Source organism: Benincasa hispida, chromosome 1, assembly GCF_009727055.1.
Source record: "Benincasa hispida cultivar B227 chromosome 1, ASM972705v1, whole genome shotgun sequence".
Taxonomy (NCBI): Eukaryota; Viridiplantae; Streptophyta; class Magnoliopsida; order Cucurbitales; family Cucurbitaceae; genus Benincasa; species Benincasa hispida.
The window spans coordinates 70,208,884-70,214,716 of record NC_052349.1 but is presented as its reverse complement, the minus strand read 5'-3'; the positions used below and the strand labels follow the sequence as shown (position 1 = coordinate 70,214,716).

The 5,833-nt window shown below is 39.9% G+C and overlaps 1 non-coding gene across 1 annotated transcript; it reads right to left on the bottom strand.

The window, feature by feature from the left end:
• Positions 1-5,419: 5,419 nt before the first annotated feature.
• On the bottom strand, positions 5,420-5,524 carry LOC120070373. Its single transcript, XR_005479869.1, has one exon. It is a non-coding gene; the product is annotated as a small nucleolar RNA R71 (small nucleolar RNA).
• Between the last annotated feature and the right edge of the window lie 309 nt (positions 5,525-5,833).

Sequence of the window (5,833 nt, the reverse complement as noted above, 5' to 3'; positions counted from 1 at the left end):
GATGGTATCGTATAGCAAGATGCTTATCGTTTAGGAGAAACTACACGATCGTGTGGGTTTTACTGAACGATCATTTAGAAAAAGGTATACGATCGTTTAAGAAACTCGGCACACTACGATCGTTTAAGAAAGCTATCTGATCGTGTAAGAACTAGCATGCGATCGTTTAGGCACGAGGTTGACGATCGTTTAGGCGCAGAGTGACTATTGTATAGGCTCTCAAAATTAAGTGATCGACTACGATTTCACCAATGCGCTCTTTCTATCTCTTTTCTTCTGGACGAACGATTCAAAATGAAACCAATTTCATTTTAATTCACCGGTTACAATAACCAACACATTCCCACTAACGGACGTCCGAACGTGATTTTGGGTTAATTATCATATAATTAATCAATTAAAATAATAATAAATATAATCATATTATATTTTTATCCTATAGTTTGATATCACATATCTACTATAGTAATTTCTCATCTACTTGATATAAATCATATTTATATCTAATTTCCTCCAAAATAATGTATCTCATACATTTAGCCAATTATACCATATATAACTAACTAGTCCAATTATATCATATACAATCGAACTTCCTTTTGTCAATTTGAACATTTCACATTTCAAATTAACCCAAACACTGATTCTTGACTTTATCCAAGCTACCTAGGGGACCTAATGGACCTGTGGCTAGAAGCTCCAACTGTCCGTGAATAGCTGACTAAACTCTTTAGCCACGAGATCCACCATCCGTTAACTATCAGGCATCCCACTAAAGACCAACAATTGAACTCTTCTTACCATAGATATATTTTTGTGTCCATCGATATAACCAATCATGAGTACGATAATCCTTCACAGATGCTCGTAAGTATAGTTAGGCCAAATTACCGTTTTGCCCTTGTAGTTACATCTCACTTCTTAAGTACCACTGATTCCTCTAATGAACAATACAACATAGTCCAACTATGTGTGAACACCTCTCGGGCCAAGAGAAGGTGTGTGGCGTCACATCGTTCAAGCCCTGGAATCAGCCCTTAAATGAGCTATCTATCTACTTACCTTTGCCTCAGGAAAGAAGTGAATTCGATCTTGTCTAGTTGAGTTCCCAGCTCCCAAATCAGACAAATTCCTAAAATGGTAGGTTTGAATTGGCAACCTAGCCACTCGCACCCATACAAATCAAAAGATCACCCTCAATGGTAGGAGTTCCCAACTCACTCAGGATTGAGGTCATGTTACCTATGGTCATCCTAATGAAGTGAAGTCTCTGTCATGAACGGTGTTATATAACGAGACGTTAACACTTCATGGTCAGGTCTTATATAAACTTTTTTTATAGGATGCTCCCCCTTACATGTCCCCAACATGAATGATCAGGATCAGACCATCTGTGATAAGTCATAACACTTGTGACCATTCTACAAAGCGAGCCGCATCCGTAGCGTTACCAGGATAAGGTTTCCCTCCTATATCCATATATTACAAACCATTTTGGTTATCACTCAAGACATGATCCACTTGTATGTCACATACATGCTTGAGTTATATACAGATAACCAGGGATTTTATGTTTATTGGTTTGTGGTGAAGCAAATAAAAAAAAACAACCAAACAAAATACAAGATGTGAAGTAAATATCATATATTATACAACACAAGTGTTCGTACAAACTATTTACAAACTACAGGACACGAGACTTTAGGGAATCAATCCCAACAATCTCCCACTTGTCCTAAAGCGAAGTCGGGTGTACAATAAACTAGTACAAAATAATAAACTAGGGCATAAAAGCCCCGTACAAGAAAATCTCCCACTTGCCCTAGTCTAGCTGCGGGCGATCCTGTAGACCCATGCTCCGTAGATGACCCTTAAACACTGTAGCCGTGAGAGCCTTCATAAACGGGTCAGCAACATTGAAATGGCTTGGGGTATACTTATCCATCTCATCTCCTCAACCTCTTGAGGCATCTTAGGACACATATCCGTAGACAAAATGATTCCATGTCTGAACAGCAGTAGGCCCCTCTTAGAGTCCTACATCGAGTACTTGAGCAATATCTTATCAATGTACGATGCCTGAGACAGTACTATCACTTTCATCTTACGATCCTGAAAGATCTATATACCTAGAACAAATTGAGCCTCTCCCAAATGTTTCATTTGGAATTGGGTCGCTAGCTAGTTCTTAACTGTAGTCAGTAAACCTACATCATTCCCAATGAGTAGGATATTGTCTACGGACAACACTAAGAAGACTACTGAAGCGTTGATGATCTTCTTGTAGACACAAAGTTCATCAACGTTTTGGTCAAAGCCATACGACTAATCGCAGTATCAAACCATATGTTCCAAGATCGAGATGCCTGTTTCAGTCCATAAATAGACCAATTCAGTTTGCAAACCTTTTGCTCTTGACCTTAGGCTATGAATCCATCAGGTTGCACCATATAAATAGTCTCCTCAAGATTGCCATTCAGAAAGGCTGTCTTGACGTCCATTTTCCAGATCTCATAATTATAATAAGCTGCAATGGACAGGAGGATGCAGATCGACTTTAACATGGCAACAGGCGAGAAAGTCTCCTCATAGTCGACTTCCTCTACCTGGGTATAACCCTTTGCCATAAGTCGAACCTTGAAGGTCTATACTTTCCCATTAGCACCCCGTTTGCACTTGTAGATCCATTTACAACCTATAGGTCTTACCCCATTAGGCTGATCTACAAGATCCCATATTGAGTTGAAGTACATTGACTCCATCTCGAGATCCATGGCTTTGACCCATTCATCCCGGGCAACATCCTCCGTTGCCTTCTTATAAGACAATGGATCCTCAACGTCGTTATATGCTACCATAGCAAGGATTTTCGTGGAACCCAGATAACGAATGGGTGGATTCGCAACCCTCCCACTATGTCGAGGTTCCTTCAACTCTTGAGGTGGAACAAGAGCCGACCTACTAGATGAACTCTTATCAACAACTCTTGTTGATGTAGCAGGCTCTTCAACAACTCTTATTGAAGTTTCAGTAGTTTCATTGCAAAGCTCAACACGACTTTGCTTCGTGGACTATGCTTTCTTATATGATCCTCCTCCAGGAAAGTAGCGTTTATGGAAACAAACACTATTTTTCGTCGAATCGTAAAAATAACCCCCTTGTGTACATTTAGGGTAGCCTACAAAGAGACATAATGATAACTTGTAGAAATACAAGTTATTTTGGCTCTTAAGTTGGAACAACTAAGAGTTTTAATAATAAAATCTCCTCATTTTTAGAAGAAACGCATGGAATTACTCAAACATTAGCAAACTCATGCAAAAGAATGTTTATTACTAAATACTGTTGCACTAACGTGTTATATTGCAGGATTTCAGCGAAGCTAACGCACGAGTAAGAAGTGTCGCAGGCAAAAGTTCTAACGCATGGGCCATGCGTCGGACTGATTCAACCAAAAGAAGATTCATTGATTTAGGCGGTTTGTGTCAAATCACCACTTGCAAGTATGGGCACCCGTAGCAGGCGGCGTCTGAAAAGTTTTCGAGTGCCAGGCGGCTGACCAGAGCATGGACTTTAATGCTACCCATCACCAAGCTGGAGATGACCAACGCCTATAAATAGATGAAATCCCTCCAGAGTTCGAAAGTTCAGAAAATTTTCAAGTTCTTACTCTCAGTATTACCGTAGCTATGCTGTGGTGCCAAGAAGAGCAGAAGGGTAGAGAACCACTATCACTGCCGGTCAAGAAGCGGAGGAGGCAGAGCTTGAGAAAAACACTTCGTCCAATTCTTATACAAGTGATTGTACACATCTAGAATTGAGCCAAAAGGATACGAGAGATTGTACTATGCGGCTTGACTCAGTTCCTTTCATCTCATTTATTGCTTCAATTCATCTAATTAAATATTGCTTTTTTAAAGACAATCTGCTTCTTTATAAATTCATATATTTGATCCATCACACTTTGCCATTGTTTATTTCTTGTTTATGTTGAATGCATCTATACTTTATGCAAAACTTCATTTCAAACGCCTAAGCCAACTTGATCAATTGGTAAAAGCATCCTTAGCTTAGATTATTCGAAAGAGTAAATAAGCCAGCATCAAGTAGAATGCCTAGTACATCTAGAGATAGACTTATTGGTGTTTATTGCATTCTGTGTTCGACGCATGCATCCTAGAGATAGGTTTTGTATGTTATTCACATTGAGAAGTGTCGAATAAGAGTCTAATGCATAAACAAAGATCAGTAAGCCACCTCATCCACATCACATTCTGGTTCGTGTACATTCATCTTAGATCGACACATACCACTTACATTAAAATCCATTTTCACATGATCCATCACTCACTACTCAACTCTTTTGTATCTTCTTGCACAAGCACAACATCTTAGTGTAAATAACACATCTCTTCATACATTTAGAAAAACCCTATAATAGCTACAACGCAAGGTCTGCGTTAGCTTAACCTGAATCCCTGAGTTTGGCCCTGGACTTACTAGGAACCTAAATTGGATTTATACTTGGGTCTAATTTAGGAAAACTTGAACGTCAATAAGAGGAGTGTCGTGCGTTCTGTTGCACATCTCTAACACACTAACGCGTTACAAATACATAAACGCATCAAAGCATCAACGCATCATTTATATTTAGAACTTATTTTTCCAATTTATTTTATACAATACACTCCCAGCTCGAATCATGATAGCAACGAACAAGTTTTTGGCGCTGTTGCCGAGGATTCAAAAATAATATTAACCAAAAATTTCGTTGTATCTTTTGTAGGACATTTCAATTGAGGGAATATTACGAGCTAAGCCTAAGCTTGTGAACGTTTATGAGCAGGGAGAGCACTCCCGAACTTATATACGACCCCGAGATTGAAAGGACCTTCCGATGTAGAAATCGATCTAATCGTTGTCGAAGGTTGAGGTAGCAACTTCTCAGACAACAGAACAAGCAACAAGCAATGGCACCAGGCAAATTAGAACTTAGCTCAGCAACTAGCTCATGCTGTGCAAAATCCGATCCTAATGGCAAACAATAGCACGTGTCGCATGAGGGAATACACGTCCCCTGTATTGTATGATTTCTCTCCAGGAATCATATACCCAACGGAAGATGGGATGAGGTTCGAGATGAAATCTGTAATGCTTTAAATGCTCCAGACTGATGGACAATTTGGGGGTGGTCGTGGAGAAGATCCTCAAGCCCTGAAGCATTTCCTAGAAACGTGTAACTCATTTGTGATCCCTAGAATCACCCCAGAGACGATCAGGCTATCTTTGTTCCCTTATTCTTTGCGTGATGACGCAAAACAATGGGTAAGCTCACTGGAGCCTGGTGAAATCACTACCTGGGAGAAGTTGGTGGAGAAATTTATGCAAAAAATACTTCCCACCTACCACTAATACGAGGAGGCGTCGAGAGATTATGAACTTTTGAGCAAGAAGAAGCTGAAACCCTAAGCGCTGCATGGGAGCGTTTTAAGGGATTGGTAAAAAATTGCCCGAATCATGGACTACCACTAACTATCCAGATGGAGACTTTTTATGGTGGATTGAATAAAGTATCACAGATGGCAGCCGACGCAACTGCCACTGGTGGAATTATGGATAAATCTTACACCAAAGCTAAAGAGATATTACATCGCATTGCTAAGCACAACATGGAATGGGTGGACGATTCGTATAACGTAAGAGCTGATGGGAAGAAGAGATCTCAGAATGTTAATTCTATCGATTCCAACGCAATAGCCACACTATCTGCACAAGTGGCTACGATGACCAGCCTTTTGCAGAACATATCGCTAGGGAACGCATCAAATCAGCA